General features: G+C 48.9%; 1 long non-coding RNA gene across 1 annotated transcript in view; it reads right to left on the bottom strand.

Annotated features, from left to right (window-relative positions):
* Nucleotides 1-3,527: 3,527 nt before the first annotated feature.
* LOC144948909 (uncharacterized) overlaps nt 3,528-21,776 on the bottom strand; it is a 30,647-nt gene continuing 12,398 nt past the window's right edge. The window contains exon 3 of the long non-coding RNA XR_013640214.1: nt 3,528-4,282. This is a non-coding gene — a long non-coding RNA (uncharacterized LOC144948909). The remainder of the gene's footprint in view (nt 4,283-21,776) is intronic.

Here is a 21,776-nt window from a genome sequence, read left to right as displayed (position 1 = left end):
GCTATTGCCTGTAAGATTTGGTAGTTTCTCCATCATTGATTCCAGCAAAAGCCTGGCACTGCTGATGAGAAACTGAGTCTCGAAACCCGCTATTGCCTGTAAGATTTGGTAGTTTCTCCATCATTGATTCCAGCAAAAGCCTGGCACTGCTGATGAGACACTGGGTCTCGAAACCAGTTCCTGCCTGTAAGATTTGGTAGTTTCTCCATCATTGATGCCAGCAAAGCCTGGCACTGCTGATGAGACACCGGGTGTTGAAGGCATTCCAGATTGTCGGCTCGTCTTGAATCAACGCTGCTGAAATGATGACCTCCTCCCAATGGCCGCGCGGCTGATGGGATGGCTAAAACGTTCTCCACTATTTTAGTTTTCATCAACTTTGGAACGAACGTAATTTCTAATCACGCAATGCTTTTAAAAAAGCCGCGGAAACTCGCTCTGCCTCTCTGTCCTCCCCACGTGCCTTGACAAAGGCTCGTTGCATGAAACGTCACCCTATTCATTGTTGTTTTTTTGTTCACGTAAAGTCTGCCAAACGCAGCGTGTGGTCCCAAACTGGTTGACGCAACAGTGCACGTCATAACAACACACACTCACCCAAAGACAAAGATTCCCCGTATAGCCTGGACAGATTATTGGGGCAAGTGCTGTTGGCGAGCACCTGTAAAGGCCGATACGACACGCACCAGGCCCGGCCGCCTTTGTCTCCCCAGTGACGACGTTTACATGCGCACCAGGAGCTAATTTGAGGCTCAGTCGACGTAGGGGATGCCCAGGACCGGTTCAGATAATCGTCACTGGGTGTTGGCCGTGAGCGGGAATCGAACTCGGGTCGCCGGGTTCGTAGCACAGCGCGTAGATCGCGCTGCGCCACCGCTCCCCACTCACCAACTCACCAACTCACCCACCCACTCACCAACTCACCAACTCACCAACTCACCCACTCACCAACTCACCCACCCACCAACTCACCCACCCAACAACACTCACCCACCCACTCACCAACTCACCCACTCACCAACTCACCCACCCACCAACTCACCCACCCACCAACTCACCCACCCAACAACACTCACCCACCCACTCACCAACTCACCCACTCACCAACTCACCCACCCACCAACTCACCCACTCACCAACTCACCCACTCACCAACTCACCCACTCACCAACTCACCCACCCACCAACTCACCCACTCACCAACTCACCCACCCACCAACTCACCAACTCACCAACTCACCAACTCAACTCACCCACTCACCCACCCACCAACTCACCAACTCACCCACTCACCAACTCACCCACCCACCAACACACCCACTCACCAACTCACCAACTCACCCACTAACCCACTCACCAACTCACCAACTCACCCACCAACTCACCCACCCACCAACTCACCCACCCACCAACTCACCCACCCACCAACTCACCCACCCACCAACTCACCCACCCAACAACACTCATCCACCCACCCACTCACCAACTCACCCACCCACCAACTTACCCACCCACCAACTCACCCACCCATCCACTCACCAACTCACCCACCCACCCACTCACCAACTCACCCACCCACCAACTCACCCACCCACTAACTCACCCACCCAACAACACTCACCCACCCAACAACACTCACCCACCCACCCACTCACCAACTCACCCACCCACCAACTCACCCACCAATCAACTCACCAACTCACCCACTCACCAACTCACCCACCCACCAACTCACCCACCCATCAACTCACCCACCCACCAACTCACCCACTCACCAACTCACCCACTCACCTACTCACCAACTCACCCACCCACTAACTCACCCACTCACCAACTCACCCACCCACCAACTCACCCACCCACAAACTCACCCACCCACCAACTCACCTACCCACCAACTCACCAACTCACCCCACTTCAGGTCGCAACATGACACTCACCCAACGACTCACCCACCCACTCACCAACTCACCCCGTAACAACACACTCACCCACCCACCAACTCACCCACTCACCAACTCACCCCGCAACAACACATTCACCCACCCACCAACTCACTCACCCACTAACTCACCCACCCAACAACACTCACCCACCCACCCACTCACCAACTCACCCACCCACCAACTCACCCACCCACCAACTCACCCACCAATCAACTCACCAACTCACCCACTCACCAACTCACCCACCCACCAACTCACCCACCCATCAACTCACCCATCCACCAACTCACCCACCCACCAACTCACCCACTCACCAACTCACCCACCCACCAACTCACCCACTCACCAACTCACCCACCCACCTACTCACCAACTCACCCACCCACTAACTCACCCACTCACCAACTCACCCACCCACCAACTCACCAACTCACCCACCCACAAACTCACCCACCCACCAACTCACCAACTCACCCCACTTCAGGCCGCAACATGACACTCACCCAACGACTCACCCACCCACTCACCAACTCACCCCGTAACAACACACTCACCCACCCACCAACTCACCCACTCACCAACTCACCCCGCAACAACACATTCACCCACCCACCAACTCACTCACCAACTCACCCACCCACCAACTCACCCACCCACCAACACTCACCCACCCACTCACCAACTCACCCACCCACCAACTCACCCAGGCCGGCACTGTGGCACACGAGGGGATGGGTGGCCAGCACCACGAAACGGCCGCCTTTGTCTTCCCGCACTCACCCACACACTCGGAACATTGGAATGCAGCCTCACTCAAGAAGTTCACTCTATCCACAAATTTTATTCATTGAATTCAAAGGAGGTCTTAATTTCTTTAAATCATTTAAATCAAAGCCATTAGTTCGCGTATGTACATTTTGCTGCTGCTGATGATGATGCTGCTGCTGCTGATGATCGCGATGACTTTGCCGATCATAATGACGATGATAATTGTTTATACAACTTTATTTTAACGAAGCTTTCCAAAACAAAAAAACAATTATATCAGGAAAAAAATCTACACTGATCTAGTAACTTATTTTATTCATGTATTTACGTATTTATATCATTTCGTTTTGTATAGACATTAAGAGACAGTGTATACACACACACATATAAACGCATCGTATTTTTTTAAATATATAAGCAATTGCCTGAAACGGACATGCTTACATAGTTTAACAATCTATTCACAAATCAGTCAATTATAATTATTAATATTATTTTAATAGCAACAATTTTCAATGATGAACGAAAATGAACATATTTATATTTTGTGTGGTTTGTATTTTTTTTTTATTTAAAAGAATGGCATTTTTATAAATAACCCTTACAACAACGTAGTCTTATATTCACTTTATTACTCTTGATATTAACTTGCCTTAATGAAAGCGATGCGCGCGTGTGCGTGCGTTTGGTGGGGAGTGGTGGCGCTCCGGTTAGCGCACCGCGCTCCAAGACGAACCCAGCTTAACCCCTTCCCCCACGGCACCCCCCACCCACCCCGCCCCCCTCTGCCCCCCCCCCCCATCCCTCCCTTCCCCTTACCCTATAACTGAGCATCGAATACATTTGAGGCTTCCCTGCCCGATTCGATCCACTCGGCCTTAAAACACGACTACCACTTGCTGTGTAGTGCCGGGTGGGGATACAAAGGCGGTCGGGCGTGGTAATTGCGGGAGGGGACGGGCAGATGTCACGCTCACATCGACCTTGCTTGTTCATTGGTGCTACTCGCTAACAGCACTTGCCCCCCCCCCCCCCAACCTCCCCAAGGCTATACCGGGGCCGCTGGTTGCTTTGTCTTTGTCTGCGTGTGGTTAAGTGTCGATACTGACGGAGAGAGAGACACGGGATTGATATTTTTTTAAACTCATTCATCATTTCGTTCCCAAATATACCCATCTCGTTCCGATCCGTCAACCCCCCCCCCCCCCCCCCGTTAATCCGGCATGTGTGCACGCGTGTTTATATGCACGCGTTAAACGTGTTGTACTATTGTGTGTGTTGTTATCATGTGTTATAAAGTGTGTGTGTGTGTGTGTGTTTTTTTGTCATTGGAGGAAAACATTTATCGATAATCCATCAATATTCAAGGGGATGGGGGAGGGGGGGGTGGGGGTTTGAGTGTTCACAAAATAAAATATTAGAATCGATTGTAATTTTGCGTGGTCAGTTTTTGTTGTTGTTGTTGTTGTTGTTGGTTGTTGGTTGTTGGTTGTTTGTTGAGAGCATTTCAAGTCGACTTGCCCATCCACTCCATCTCGCTTCTCACCATATCGTGTAGGTGTCGTGAACTGGTCACAACAAAGCAGGCACAGACAAAGAGACACGACAGAGAGAGAGAGAGAGACAGAGACACGTTAGTCAGCCAGACATACAAAACTAAAACCAATCTATAAAAAAAAACACGTTAAACACTTTTTTTTATTTAACCAGGTAATGTCTATCACAAATTATAGCTCAACCAAGTGGCTCAATCACGTGGGCATTTACAGCAGCATCCAACTACTTTCTAGACTCGCGATGTCGATTCTAAATGCGGAGGGGAAAAACCGGAGGACCCGGAGAAAAATCCACGCGACCACGGGGAGAGAGAGAGAGACACACAAAGATAAAGATCCCCCGTATAGCCTTAACAGACTGTAGGGACAAGTGCTGTTAGCGAGCACCTATGAAGGCCGGAACGGTACACGAGGGGGTGGGTGGCCAGCACCACGCCCGACTGCCTTTGTCTCCCCAGTGAGCGATGTTTACACACCGCACTAGGTACTCATTTAAGGCTGAGTCGACCTAGGCGAGGCCCAGGACCGGTTCAGATAATCGTCACTGGTGTTGGCCGTGTCGCCAGGATCATTGCGCAGCGTTCCGCTAACCACTACACTACGGCCTCCCCACAGAGAGAGACACACAAACTCCAAATACACGACCTCCTGCATACCAGGCGAGGGAGTTAACATCTCGCCACCCTCCTGATAACAACCTCATAACACAAATTCCCTCGGGCGAACCGATCGAACGCTGTGAGTGTCGCACAAACGCATCAGGAGCGCGCGCCGCGTGTGTGTGGATTGGAGGGACGCACCACAATTGCCGCGTCGCGAAACCAACCACTTTCTAGATTAGAAGTTTTCGTGACTGCAAGGATTCACACTTCTCTTTGGTTTTTTCGGTAAAGTCACGTAGGTAAAAAAAAGTAATAAAAGTTAAAATAAAAATAAAATAAAAATCACGACGTTTCGGAGGCAACACAAGCTTCCCGTCTTCAGGTGGAACCGTCACAGCAAAATAACTGTATCACTCGAAGACGTTGGTACTTTAATAACAAAGTAAAAATGATGACGGATTCTTAGAATGTTCGAGATTATTCCGGTGCGCCCGGGGCAGACGTCGACGCGAGGTTAGTATGAAATAATCGATTTTCAATAATCGATGTGCTGATGATGACGATGATGACGATGATGCTCCAGTAATCAAGGCGAGGAACTGATGCAGCGAGCGATTAATGGAACGGTTCCCGATCCCCACAAAGCGATTTGCCGACCACAGACCGGTGACGAACCCATGACTTTGTTCAGCTGGTTGGACCCACAAGGCAGCGAGAGTTCGATTTCCCCAGAAGAAATCGATTTGTAAAGCCCCCCCCCGGCTGGGGAGACAAAGGCGGCCGGGCGTGGCGTTTTCTATCCATTCCCGCCTGCATAAGTGCAGCTGCTGCTCGCTAACAGCACTTGCCCCAACAGTCTGTTAAGGCTATACCGGGGACCTTTGTCTTTGCGCATGTACACTACACAAGCACTGTGTGTGTGTGTGTATGCGTGTGTGTGTGCGCGCGCAAGAATGTGTGTGTGTGTGACTATTACACGATCGTTAAACTATACGAGCGTGCACATATTTGCAGCAATATTCGTGTTTTACGTCTCTATATGTACATAAGGCTGCGGTTTATTTTGTGTGCACAGGCGCGTGTAAATTACAACGTTGTAAGCACGCAAACGGAACAAAATCGCGTGGATTACGTTTCACGAAAAGTACACGAATTGTTTATGTTCGGGCTCACGGGACATCATCAGCGACGGTCCTGGGCCTCCCCTAGATCGACTCGGCCTCAAATGGGCGATGCGTAAAATGTCAACACTAGGGGAGACAAAGGCGGCTGTGAGTGGGTGCTGGCCACCCCTCCCCCCCATCTCCACTTGCACAGTCCCCCCGGCCCTTCAAGAGGTCCTTGCGAACGGCACTTGCCCCAAAACAGCCGGTTGAAGACTACCTGGGAGATCTTTATCTTTGGCGCGGTGTACGCAAGCAGTCATACGCCCACACACACAACCACACACCACACACAGAAACCACACCACCACACACACACACCACCACACACACCACCACACACACCACACACACACACACACACCACTCACACACCACCACCACCCACACATCCCCACCAAACACCCACACACCCACACATCCCCACCAAACACCCACACACCCACACATCCCCACCAAACACCCACACACACACACACATCACCACCAAACACCCACACACACACCACCACCACCACCACCAAACACCCACACACACACACACCACCACCACCAAACACCCACACACACACACACCACCACCACCAAACACCCACACACACAGACCACCACCACACAAACACACACATCACCACCACCACCACACAGCACACACACCACCACCACCACCACACAGCACACACACCACCACACAAACACACACATCACCACCACCACCACACAGCACACACACCACCACACAAACACACACACATCACCACCACCACCACACAGCACACACACCACCACCAAACAACCCCACCATCACACACCCACACACACCACCACCACACACAGTAGCGAAATACATTCCCGAACATACACGCACAAAAACACGAAGTACGCAGACGTGTGTGTCTATGTCGATTCACGCTGTGACGCTTATTGGATGGCTTCACCAAACATCGCCAAGCAGTGTTTCATCTTCTTGGTTCTTTCGGTAAAGTCACGTAGAAGGGAAGTAATAAAATAATGAAAATAAAACATAATAAAATTATTCTCACGACGTTTCGGCCACAACGCAAGCAGCCGTCCTCAAGTTAAACCAGGTCTTATGTTTTATTTTTATTATTTTATTACTTCCCTTCTACGTGACTTTACCGAAAGAACCAAGAAGATGAATCCCTGCAGTCACGAAAGCTTTAAATCGAAATTTCATTTTTTTATTATGTTTTATTTTCATTATTTTATTACTTCCCTTCTACGTGACTTTACCGAAAGAACCAAGAAGATGAATCCCTGCAGTCACGAAAGCTTTAAATCGAAATTTCATTATTTTATTATGTTTTATTTTTATTATTTTATTACTTCCCTTCTACATGACTTTACCGAAAGAACCAAGAAGATGAATCCCTGCAGTCACGAAAGCTTTAAATCGAAATTTCATTATTTTATTATGTTTTATTTTCATTATTTTATTACTTCCCTTCTGCGTGACTTTTCCGAAAGAACCAAGAAGATGAATCCCTGCAGTCACGAAAGCTTTAAATCGAAATTTCATTATTTTATTATGTTTTATTTTCATTATTTTATTACTTCCCTTCTGCGTGACTTTTCCGAAAGAACCAAGAAGATGAATCCCTGCAGTCACGAAAGCTTTAAATCGAAATTTCATTATTTTATTATGTTTTATTTTCATTATTTTATTACTTCCCTTCTGCGTGACTTTTCCGAAAGAACCAAGAGGATGAATCCCTGCAGTCACGAAAGCTTTAAATCGAAATTTCGCCAAGCTGATCAATGCGCGTTTGCAAACATCCCCGGTATAACCTTCACAGAGTGTTGGGGCAAGTGCTGTTAGCGAGCACCTATGAAGGCCGGCACGGCACACGAGGGGGTGGGTGGCCAGCGCCACGCCCGACCGCCTTTGTCTCCCTCGTGGCAATGTTTCTTTACGCATCGCACCAGGTACTCATTTGAGGCTGAGTCGACCTAGGGGAGCTTCAGGACCGGTTCAAATAATCGTCACTGGGTGTTGGCGGCCGCGAGTGGGAATCGAACTCGGGGGAGGTAGTGGGGGTTGGGTCAGGTTGGTAGTGCAGCGCGCTAACCACTGCGCCACCGCTCCCCACTCACACACAAACATGAAGATTCAACTCTCAGCATGTACGCACACGCGTGTACACACACACACACACAGACGTGTACACACACACACACAGACGTGTACACACACACACGCATACACACACGCACACACAGGCGTGTACACGCACACAGGCGTGTACACACACGCACACAAACACGTGCACACACACACAAACACGTGCACGGTAATTTAAATGCACACACAGTCACGTTCAGAGATAATAGCCACTGATGTTGGCCGTGAGCGGGGAATTGAATTACTGAGGCTTCGCAGTGCGTCAACCACTGCGCCAAGACACAAAGACAAAGCCCCCCCCCCTCCCCCGTGTAGCCTCGGGGGACTACTGGGGCAAGTGCTGTTAGCGAGGAGCAGCACCTATGAAGGCCGACACGGCACACGAGGGGGTGGGTGGCCAACACCACGCCCGGCCGCCTTTGTCTCCCCAGTTGCGATGTTATACACATCGCACCAGGTACTCATTTGAGGCTGAGTCGACCTAGGGGGGGAGCCCAGGACCGGTTCAGATAATAATCGCCGGTGTTGGTCGTGAGCGGGAATCGAAACCGGTAAATCAGTCACTCAGCTCTATATCCCTTCTAGAGCATCACTAGAGTTGTACATCAGTCACTCAGCTCTCTAGCCCTTCAAGAACATCACTAGAGTTGTACATCAGTCACTCAGCTCTCTATCCCTTCTAGAACATCACTAGAATGGACATCAGTAACTCAGCTCTCTGGCCCTTCTAGAACATCACTATAATGTACAGCAGTCACTTAGCTATCTATCTCTTCTAGAACATCAATATAATTCAGTCACTCAGCTCTCTAGCCCTAAAAGAACACCCATCACCACCGCGCGCTTTCAGATGCACTTCAGCGGCCGTCTGGAACGCTCTTCCTTCCGATACAGTATTAAAAAGCGACTGGCGCGGTGCCCTTTTAAATCACCGGTTTTCTGTCCTTTCCTCGCACATTCTATTAGCGCGGTTGGCTACGTACGATGCGAAAGAAGTTCAACAACGTACAACCACTAACACACCAGTCACTCAGCTCTCTCTCTCTCGCCCTTCTAGAACATCACGATCATTTGTTTCAGTTAATCACCGGTCAGTCAACCATCTACTACGTGTGGAAGATTCACGCGTGCAGCCAACGCACGCACACACAGTCAGTTATAACATCATTGCGTAATTCTATTATACCTGATATAATTAATACATAATCAATACGGGGCAATTACATGTTGTTTATCCCCCATTAAGTCTTAGCAGAAGAATATATTCGTACAGATTCACACGAAGACAAAGGTCCACCATATAGCCTTTAACACACTGGCGTGGCAAGTGCTGTTAGCAAGTAGCGACTATGAACGATGGGGTGGGTGGCCAGCACCACGCCCGGCCGCCTTTGTCTCCCTCCGTGGCAATGCTTACACATCGCACCAAAACCGATTCAGATAATCGTCGTCAATGGGTGTTGGTGTGACCCAGTGAACAGGAATCGAACTTAGGTTGTACACCGCTGACCGCTCCCGCATGAATACAAAAAAAAGTTCCAGTTAATCGTAATAAATTAGCAGCGAAACTTCGCAGTGCCGACTCCATTGAGTAAATGTTTGTGGATTTACTCTCTAACACACCCCCCGGTGGGCTGAAGTAGTTAACCCACTTGGCGTTTTGTTTACGCGACTAATCCCTTGATAATAATTGGCCGTTGTCCATGGTGGTGGAGAGTTCACGACACAACATTCATACTTACGCGATCTAACCACGCAAACACAAAAAAACTTTTACACGAATAATATCGGTTCGCGAAAAGCTGCTACGTTTTTTACAACATTTTTTAAAGTCCACGTTACCGTTCACGACTTTCTCCCTAACATTGACCCACTCACCCAACTCACCCCTTTAAAAAAAAATCCACGTTACCGTTCACGATTTTCTCCCTAAAATTGACCCACTCACCCCTTTAAAAAAAAAAGTCCACGTTACCGTTCACGATTTTCTCCCTAAAATTGACCCACTCACCCCTTTAAAAAAAAAGTCCACGTTACCGTTCATGACTTTCCCCCTAAAATTGACCCACTCACCCAACTCACCACCTTTAAAAAAAAAATCCACGTTACCGTTCACGATTTTCTCCCTAAAATTGACCCACTCACCCCTTTCAAAAAAAAGTCCACGTTACCGTTCACGACTTTCTCCCTAAAATTGACCCACTCACCCCTTTAAAAAAAAAAGTCCACGTTACCGTTCACGACTTTCTCCCTAAAATTGACCCACTCCCCCCCCCCCTTCTCCCGTGACGCCGCTTCTGTGGCGAGTTTGCCCCGAGCGAGGTTGCACTTGACCGCAAATCTGAACGTCGCTGGAACGTCAATTTGTCATCCGTCCGTCGTCGTTACGATTTCCCCCGAAGCCCCTTTAGACTTAAATGGGGGAGGGGGCGGAGGAGGTAATAGAACGCGAATTATAACCAAGTCGCGAAATATCAGACGACGAAATCGGTAAGTAATAAACTGTTAACGTAATAACCGCACAAAAGTCCGTACACGCGAATATATATATATATAAATAATATGAGCCATTTCGGGTACTGAACAAGGTTCATTCCCCGAAACGTCGCACGTTATCGACACTGTTTTCATTCCCTTCCAGGAGCACCCACCTGCGCTGTGGACAGATCTGCCGAGGGGCTTCTCCGTTTGTGTTCGTTCGTTGTCACTTCACTCTTCTCAACCTCACAAACTCACGCCGTGTCCGCTCGCTTTGACCATACTTCACCACGCTGGTCCTGCCGTCACCAGCCGCCGGGCGTTTGCCGTGGCGATCGAATCGAACTTCGGTTCGGGGTTCCGTGCGTAACGCACCGAGGTTCCTAATAGCCGCGTGCGCGTTACGAACCTACAACCACCAAGACAGGGACCCGAGTTCGATTCGCGCTCACGGCGCTCTATTAAAAAACACGCTCAGTGACCGGTCCTGGACCTACAACCTAGGTCGACTCGGCCTCAAATGAGTAGCTGGTTACGGTGTGTGTGTGTGTAGTAAGCGTAGCCCCTGGGGAGACAAAGGCGGCCCTGCGTGGCGCTGGCCAATTGCGAGTGCCGGCTGCTACTCGCTCACAGCACTTGCCCCAACAGTCTGTTAAGCCTATCCGGGGCGGAGGGGGGTCTATATATTTGTTTGTTTGTGACCACACACAAAAAGTGTGTTACACACAGACACAGACAAAGGTTCCCCGCGTGTAGCCTTACTAGACCGTCGGGGCAAGTGCAGTTATCGCGAGCGCACACAAACTTAAACACGATCCCGATACATCGGTAAGAAGGTAAAAGAAACCTCTCCCCGTATAGCCTCTAACGGGCCGTTGGGGCAAGTGCTGTTAGCGAGCGCCTATGAAGGCCGGCACGGCACACGAGGTGGGGGTGGGTGGGTGGCCAACACCACGCCCGGCCGCCTTTGTCTCCCCAGTGGCGATGTTTGCACATCGCACCCAGGGCGCTGTACATACATACACACGTACGAACGTACGCATGTACGCACACGCATGTCAACATGTAGCAACAGTTGTGCGCTAACCACTGCGCCACCGCTCCCCACAGACTCACAAAGACAAAGCCCCCTCTCCCCCATATAGCCTAAACAAACTCTTAGGGCAAGTGCTAACACATACGTATGTACGTACACGCATACATGCATAAGAACGTACACGCATGTCAACATATGGGGTCAATGATAAGACGAAATCTGCAGTGCTGTACTGTTGTTAGCGAGCACCTATTAAGGTACACACACACATATGAGCGCGCATACATACGTACGCGTACATACGTACACACACGTACACACACGTACACAGCATACGCACGTACACTTATACAGTATAGAAATACCTCGCATGACGTTATAGACTGTTGGGGCTTATTGCGCCGTGAGTATGGTGTGGTCTAAACAACGCCCGGCCGCCTTTGTCTCCCCACAACTTAGCCAACGTTTGACACAGCTAATCACGAACGCCACCTGACGTTAGCCGTGGCCAGGAATCGTAGGAGCGGTGCGCCAACCACTGCACCACCGATCCCTCAAACACAAAGGCAAAGCCACCCCCCCCCCCCAGCGGAAAGCCTTAACCGACTGTTGGGGCAAGTGCCGCATAAAAGTCGGGCACGGCACACGAGGGAGTTGGGTGACGAACATCGCGCCCGACCGCCTTTGTCTCACCAGCGAGCATTTGAGGCCGAGTCGACCTAGGGGAGGCACAGGACCGCGTTGCGCGCGCGCGCACACGCGGGCACATGTTTTGGGTTGATTGAAGCCACATGGCTGTGATGTTCTTAAAGTATTTCACGGGAGGGAATTACAGAAAGTTTTACGTAGGCGGGGGGAAACTCGATGAATTATTAAGTAATTTGTTTAAATAAATTATGTTATCGAGGCTTAGCAACTTGCTTGCCTTAATGTATATTATGTTACGATTAAGTGTGTCAACCCCTTTTTACGGATTCTAGGGTGAACATCTTTAGCATGCATCTCTTGGTTAAAATGCTTAAGATTTGAAAGTTAATAAAAGTTTTCATGATTTTCAAATTGAGGTTCTAAATCCGTCGATTTCCCAGGCGCCGTGATTTTGCGGCCCATTATTATGCATATTATCTTGGTATTTTTCTTCTCAAGTTATAAACGTATCGACTTCAATATTTGAACACAATCTCAGCTCTCTAGCCCTTCTAGAACATCATTAGAATGTACATCAGTCACGCAGCTCTCTATCCCTTCTAGAACATCACAAGAGTTGTACATCAGTCACTCAGCTCTCGATCCCTTCTAGAACATCATGAGAATGTACATCAGTCACTCAGCTCTCTAGCCCTTCTAGAGCATCACTAGAATGTACATCAGTCACTCAGCTCTCTATCCCTTCTAGAGCATCACTAGAGTTGTACATCAGTCACTCAGCTCTCTATCCCTTCTAGAGCATCACTAGAGTTGTACATCAGTCACTCAGCTCTCTAGCCCTTCTAGAGCATCACTAGAGTTGTACATCAGTCACTCAGCTCTATCCCTTCTAGAGCATCACTAGAGTTGTACATCAGTCACTCAGCTCTATCCCTTCTAGAACACTCAATACCAACACTGTCCTTTCAGAGTACATAAAATCGATACCACTCTTTAAAAAGTCGACATTGATTGTTTGATGGATGGACTTAACCCTCCACCCTCGCCGCGGGAATGTGGAATTGCCCACCACTGCCTCGAGGTTATAACCGGGACAGAAGCGCTACTCGGCTTTCGCTCAAGGCGTCAAATTTCGCGGTTTCATGTGCGATTATTTTGGCCATACTACGCCACGCCAGTCCATACAGGGAGGACGTTCTTAGGGGCACGCAGAGTAAAGTCCAGCAGCCGCAACCACCAGTCACCCATCCGCGATTATAATATTGATTAGGGGGGGGCACACATCCCCCCCAATATTCAAGTATGCTCAAAATTCCCCCCCCCCTCCCAATATGTTTCTCTAAAACAGATTTCTGTTTATACGATTGTGGTTATGGTTGTACTTTATTAATCCCTATTCTCTGCCGTTACATACAATGAGACAAGAAAAGGTAAAAAAAAAAGCAAAAACAGAGCAATGTAATACAATACACTCTTAGACATCATTGCAGTCCATATAAGTGTTAGTGAAATGTTTTATATTTTAGACAAGAAATTCGTTTTAAAATTTAGATTTTTTTTCTGGGGGGGGGGGGGGGGCAGACCCCCTAGAAGATTTGCCCGCCCAAATGTTAACTCCATGGCTACGACCTTGATCCAGGCTCAACCCCTGCTTAGATGTCCTTTGACAGACTGCAGGGGCAAGTGCTCCGAGCGAACACTCGCGAAGGCCGGAACGGCACACGAGGGGGTGGGTGGGTGGGATGTGGGCCAGAACCACGCTCGGCCGCCTTTGTCTCCCCACTGCCCAATGCTCGCACACCGCACCAGGTTCTCATTTAAGGGCCGAGTCGACCTAGGAGTGGCCCAGGACCGGCTCGGATAATCGGTCACTGCTGTTGGTGGCCGTGAGCGGGAATCGAACTCGAGTCTAGACCAACGCGCTCCCCAATACGCGATTCAAATCGATATGCGCGCGCCATAGATCGATACGTGGCGACGGATACATGGGGAGCCGTACGCGCTCGCATCAACGGACGAAGGTGAGACGAAATCGATACGCACGTAACTTTTGTATCCGTACCAACAGTTGCGATTGGAGCGTCGAATCAATCAACAAACGTTGATTAGTCAGTATCGATACGTATCGATACGTACATCGCACGCATGGATATCTGTGTGTGTGTGTATACGTGAAAATAAAGACTGACATTATTGTAACTCATCGATACACAGATGCCGATGCGCTAACGGTGATTCGGTATTGTACATACCTTGGTACGCGAGCGCTAACGCCAATTGCAGGAACCCTTGCGCATGTCGTCGTACGTACAACAGATCAACTGATACACACACACACACACACGCCAACTGATACGTGCGCGTGAAACGTACACGCGAATGTGCGTACACTTATGAAAAATAAAAAAGCCGATACGCGTAACGAGTAGGCGTACAACATACCCTATGCGTGCAGACCGATCGATCCGTAAAATACATGCGTGTAGTGATTGGTATAGCATAAGTCTGCTAAACGAGTGCAGATGATACGTAGTATACATGTGCATAACCACGGGTGTGTACACACACACTCACAGAGTGGTACGAATATATAGCCGGTAGTCGTAATTTAAATTAGCACGTGAAGTTAAAGTTTGTTGTTGTTGTCGTTTTCTCACCCGGGGGGGGTCTCCAGCGTGCATCGCTTAAACTGCGTCCTCTGCGATTTGAGAGGATTCCTCCACACAGCACAGAGAGGGTGAGTGGGTGAGTGGGTGGGTGAGTGAGTGGGCGAGTGGGTGGGCGAGTGGGTGGGCGAGTGGGTGGGCGGGTGAGTGGGCGAGTGAGTGGGCGAGTGAGTGGGCGAGTGGGTGGGCGAGTGGGTGGGCGAGTGGGTGGGCGAGTGGGTGGGCGAGTGGGTGGGCGAGTGGGTGGGCGAGTGGGTGGGCGAGTGGGTGGGCGAGTGGGTGAGCGAGTGAGTGGGCGAGTGAGTGGGCGAGTGAGTGGGCGAGTGGGTGGGTGAGTGAGTGGGCGAGTGGGTGGGCGAGTGGGTGGGCGAGTGGGTGGGCGAGTGGGTGGGCGAGTGGGTGGGCGAGTGGGTGGGCGAGTGGGTGAGCGAGTGAGTGGGCGGGTGAGTGGGCGGGTGAGTGGGCGAGTGAGTGGGCGAGTGGGTGGGCGAGTGGGTGGGCGAGTGGGTGGGCGAGTGGGTGGGCGGGTGAGTGGGCGAGTGAGTGGGCGAGTGAGTGGGCGAGTGGGTGGGTGAGTGAGTGGGCGAGTGGGTGGGCGAGTGGGTGGGCGAGTGGGTGGGCGAGTGGGTGGGCGAGTGGGTGGGCGAGTGGGTGGGCGAGTGGGTGAGCGAGTGAGTGGGCGGGTGAGTGGGCGGGTGAGTGGGCGAGTGAGTGGGCGAGTGGGTGGGCGAGTGGGTGGGCGAGTGGGTGGGCGAGTGGGTGGGCGAGTGGGTGGGCGAGTGGGTGGGCGAGTGGGTGGGTGAGTGGGTGGGTGAGTGAGTCAGTGGGTGGGTGGGTGGGTGAGTGAGTCAGTGGGTGGGTGGGTGAGTGAGTGAGTGGGTGGGTGAGTAAGTGAGTGGGTGGGTGACTGGGTGAGTGAGCGAGTGAGCGAGCGAGTGAGTCAGTGGGTGGGTGAGTGAGCGAGTGGGTGGGTGGGCGAGTGAGTGGGTGGGTGAGTCAGTGGGTGGGTGGGCGAGTGAGCGAGTGATCGAGTTGAGAGAGGATTCCTCCACACGGCACAGAGGGGGCATCGTGGGTGAGTGGGTGGATCGGTGAGTGAGTGGATGAACAAGTGAGTGAGTTGGTGAGTGGGTTGGTGAGTAGGTGACTGAGCGAGTGTGAAGGTCAGTTAGTAGGCGGGTTAGTAGTTGAGTAGGTGAGTAAGTGAGTAAGTGGGTGAGTCGGTGAATGGGCGGGTGAGTGTGGGTAGGTTAATGAGGTAGGCGAGTAGGTGAGTGAGTAGGTAAACAAGTGGATAGGCGAGTGGGTCGGTGAGTGAATTGATAATTGAGTGGGTAGGTGAGTGGATGAGCGAGGTGAGTAGGTAGGCAAATGAGCGCGCCTTTCGAGTAGTGGCACCACGATACGAAACACGTACCACCGATACGTACACGCGTACCAGTGATACACGGACGCGTGCTAACGCTGCGTGAATCTGATACGTACAGACCCACTGGGTATGGAAGATCAAATGCGTAATGTATATGTATATACGGGCTTGCACGTACCAATTGCTATACGTAACCACTGCGGATGAATCGTACGCAAGACACACATTTCCCGGTAAGACCACCCGTGTCGCCTCGACAGACTGTCGGGGCAAGTGCTGTTAGCGAGCACCTATTAAGGCCGACACGACGGGCTCCACGCCGCCAGAACCTGATGGCCACGAGCAGGAATCGAACTCGGGCCGCCGGGTTCGTAGCGCGGCGCGCTAACCGCTGCGCCACCGCTCCCCCCAGGTTTCGGCAAACAAAAAAAACCCACCCACGCACACACACACACAGACAAGCGAACTTGCACGTACCAGTTGATAGTTGAGCGGCTGTGGCCAAGCACTGCTTTGTATCGCTGTGCGCAGGGCCGCGTTGGGTTAGGCCAGGGGTCGGCAACCAAAATAACAAGAAGAGCCATTTCTTTCCAATTCGGTACAAAATTCAGTATTTCAAGAGCCGCAATGCATCTGAGTACATACTGTACATGCGTACATATCGTCAAGAAGCAGCCCGCAAAGAGCCGCATGCGGCTCCGGAGCCGTAGGTTGCCGACCCCTGGGTTAGGCTAACACGAGGTAGGTACCTTTGGTGGTTGCACGCTCACTCGATGCGTTTCACGTATCGAGTCGGTGTACGGCGTTTTTTTCTGCAATATTTTGCTGTTTTCTTTTCTTGTATGTTCTGTTTGCACTCGGTTACATATATTCCCTTCAAGATGTTTTTTTGTTCATGTTTTTGTTTGTTGCGGTTGTACCCGATTCAAGAGCCGAATTGGCTCACAGGGCTATACCTAATACATTTACTTGAACTTGAACTACTCATTGCGCGCACACACGCACATGCCAACGCGTGTACCTGGTAGTTGTTCTTTACCTGGGGGTGCACTAACACCCCCCCCCCTCCTCCTCTCCCGGGGGTAGCGAGACACGGCCAGATGTTTGTGTTGTCGTTGTTTAGAGAATGTTCATCGCCGAAAAGACAAATTCAACACGGGCAAGTTGACTTTTCATCTTCTTGGTTCTTTCGGTAAAGTCACGTGGAATGGAAATAATAAAATAATAAAAATAAAACGTAATGAAATAATGTAATATTTTATTATTTCCATTCTACGTGACTTTACCGAAAGAACCAAGAAGATGAATCCCTGCAGTCACGAAAGCTTTAAATCGAAATGTATTTTATTATCTTTTATTTTTATCATTGTATTACTTCCCTTCTACGTGACTTTACCGAAAGAACCAAGGAGATGAATCCCTGCAGTCACGAAAGCTTTAAATCGAAATGTATTTTATTATCTTTTATTTTTATCATTGTATTACTTCCCTTCTACGTGACTTTACCGAAAGAACCAAGGAGATGAATCCCTGCAGTCACGAAAGCTTTAAATCGAAATGTATTTTATTATCTTTTATTTTTATCATTGTATTACTTCCCTTCTACGGGACTTTACCGAAAGAACCAAGGAGACGAATCCCTGCAGTCACGAAAGCTTTTAATCGAAATGTATTTTATTATCTTTTATTTTTATCATTGTATTACTTCCCTTCTACGTGACTTTACCGAAAGAACCAAGAAGATGAATCCCTGCAGTCACGAAAGCTTTTAATCGAAATCAAGTTGACTGTTTCATCTAAGCCCCCCCCCCCTCCGTCGTAGCTGTGAATAGTAAAATGCTGTGGGTCTGGGCCCTCCACCACCCGACCCCGGTTCGTGCTGCACCAGTGACGAATCGGCAGCATGTTGCTCGCCGATTGGCCGTGTCGGGTGGTGGCGGGTTTGACGACACATTTATATGTTTTTTACGCGATCTAACTACATAAAAAAAACGTGTTAATGCGTGAATTTGCATTAATTAATCATCTCCCCCCCCCCCTCCTCCTCCCCACTTCGCGTAAGAATGTTGTCGTCGCATCTACGGCTCTAATTTTAAGGAACGAGACGGGTGGGCTTCTCCACAAATGTGGCCGTCCGCCTGATGAAGCTGGTTGCAATTACTGGCGAAACGTCGTAGCTCAGACTTGTAAATGTTGTGGCTTGGCTCTCCAACTCACCGGTTAGTGCTGTACTAGTACACTACACTATACACTACACTATATACTAGTGCTGTACTAGTATACTACACTATACACTACACTATACACTAGTGCTGTACTAGTATACTACACTATACACTACACTACACACTAGTGCTGTACTAGTATAATACACTATACACTACACTATACACTAGTGCCGTACTAGTATACTACACTATACACTACACTATACACTACACTATACACTACACTATACACTAGTGCTGTACTAGTATACTACACTATACACTACACTATACACTAGTGCTGTACTAGTACACTACACTATACACTACACTATACACTAGTGCTGTACTAGTACACTACACTATACACTACACTATACACTAGTGCTGTTCTAGTATACTACACTATACACTACACTATACACTACACTACACACTACACTATACACTAGTGCTGTACTAGTACACTACACTATACACTACACTATACACTACACTACACACTACACTATACACTAGTGCTGTACTAGTACACTACACTATACACTACACTCCTATACACACACTATACACTAGTGTACTAGTATACTACACTATACACTACACACTAGTGCTGTACTAGGTGACGAATTGGCCACGTTCCATTTACGTGACGACCCTTACTAGTTGGCTGTGTCGGGTGGTGGCGGGTTTAACGACACATTCATTTATTTATGCGATCTAACCCCCCAAAATAACACATCTGTGTTATGGACAACTCCTATGTATTTAGTCTTTACTTGAAGCTTTACTGACTGCAGGCATCCACAACTCTTTGCTTCTTTCGATTCAGCAGTTGCACTGCTGGATTATTTTTTTTTTCTGCCTGAGAACGACCCGCTTGCGTTGCGATCGAAACGTCGTAATTTTTTATTTTGCTTTAATTTTGCTACCTACGCGACTTTACCGAAATAACCAAAGATTACCCTATGTATTTATCAACATTTTACATTTTTTTTTCTTATAACTATTGACAACGAAAAGGGGGGGGGGGGGGGTGCACACAAGGCTGCATTGAAGATTAAGAACAACTGGCCTAAATTCGTACGGCCGATACACGCACACGCACAGATCGATACGTACGTATGTAGACACGCACGCGCGCACATTTGCGGTCTCGACAAAACTCGTACCAATGGTTAGGTGTGTGTGAAAGAAAAAAACATCCCAATTGATACGCATGCGTGTACAAGCCCATAACGTACGCGGAGTTTCGATATGCACACGCCTGCATACCGACTGATGCATGCATGCATACGCGCTATATATGTAAACACACTCGCACACTTTTATAAACACAGACGTGTCCAGCAGTTGATACACGTGCGAAAAACTGCCGATACGTGCGCGTGTCTAAAGTTTTAAAAACGCGTGCGTCCGATAAACGCACACGCGCGCATACTAATTGATGCGTAAACGCGTCAACGGATTCGTACGAACTGGCATAACTTGATACGTGCCTTGTGTGTGTGTGTATGTTAATAGATACGCGCGGATCCAACACGCAAACACATACCCAGCTAAATATACAGGCGTTCCTATTACCGACTAGTACGCACAAACACTATTTAGACGTATTCTTAGGTTTTTTCGGTAAAGTCACGTAGGTAAAAATTTTAATTAATAAAAGTAAAATAAAAAACGAATTTACTTGATACAGCTATCGTGCTGTGACGGTTCCACCTGAAGACGGAAGCTTGTGTTGCCTCCGAAACGTCGTGATTTTTATTTTATTTTTTATTTTACTTTTATTAATTTTAATTTTAATGTTTTTACCTACGTGACTTTACCGAAAAAAACCTAACAATATGAATCCTTGCAGTCACGAAAGCTTCAAATCTAGAACTATTTAGACGTCTCTACCAACGAGTACTTTGCGACCACGTGGAGTGCACGATCGCCAACTCCATGATGAGAATGATCTCGAATCAAGTGAGTACCGATTTTTATCGAGCGCAAAACAAATTAAGATGATTGGCCCAAGTCATTTGAAAAGGGACGCGTTTCTCGGTGCGTGGCTGGCGAGAATAGGATGTTGATTGCTCAATTGATGTATTGGTTGATTGATCTATTGGTGGGCGACACTAAGCGCCGAGTGGCAGCCCAAAGGATGGACGTACACCCGGGGCTCACCCCACGGGGAGACGGAGCGCTGAATTGGAGGAGCCTTCGTCAAGCAGTGGATTGTTTCGTGGCTATTGATGATGATGATGATGGTTGTTGTTTGAAGAGAGTAACACACATCGTGAAGCATTCACGGCGAGTCAATTCGCGGCGTGGTGATGATGAATGATGGAGGTGATGGTGGTGGTGGTGAGGATGATTAGGGTATTGATAATGGTGTTGATGATGATGATAGTGGTGATGGTGTTGATGAAAGTGGTGATGGTGTTGATGATGATGATAGTGGTGATGGTGTTGATGATGATGATAGTGGTGATGGTGATGATGATGATAATGGTGATGGTGATGATGATAGTGGTGATGGTGTCGATGATGATGATAGTGGTGATGGTGATGATGATGGTGGTTGTTACGATGGTATTATTGACAATCACGACGACGGTGATGTTGATGATCATGGTTTTTATGATCATGAATGATAGAAAAATATGATGATTATGTTGGTGACGGTGGTGATGACGACGTTGACAATTCTGATCACTATCAATTTAAAGTCGTTTAAAACTCTGCTCGGCTCGAGACGGTCAACGCAAAGTCAGCTCCGAGTCTCCGTTTCCCTCTGTAACGTGATGGGGAGGCGGAGGGGGTCAGGAAAACACCCGTGTAACGTTCATCCAACGTTGAGAGCGAAACTTTCGTGCAAAAGTTGCGTTTGGTATTCTGGACAGCCTCTCTTTGAGAGAGAGAGGAGAGGAGAGAAACAACGGACACATTGACCAAGGGGGTGAATCTATGGCGACAGAGAGAGAAACAGCAAAAAAACCAGCGCTAAAAGGGTCTACATTATCTGAAAATATATTATCAAGCATATTCTGACATTGTTAAAGTGATCCAATGTAATTTGTTTGACTTTGTAATGTACTCCCCCCTCCTCCTCGCTCTGGTCGTCCCACATGATAAAGCATCACCATCATGACTATCATCACCACCATCATCATCATCATCATCACCACCACCCCTCCCCCACACCT

Source organism: Lampetra fluviatilis, chromosome 51, assembly GCF_964198595.1.
Source record: "Lampetra fluviatilis chromosome 51, kcLamFluv1.1, whole genome shotgun sequence".
Classification (NCBI taxonomy): domain Eukaryota; kingdom Metazoa; phylum Chordata; class Hyperoartia; order Petromyzontiformes; family Petromyzontidae; genus Lampetra; species Lampetra fluviatilis.
This window is presented reverse-complemented; position numbering and strand designations above follow the sequence as displayed.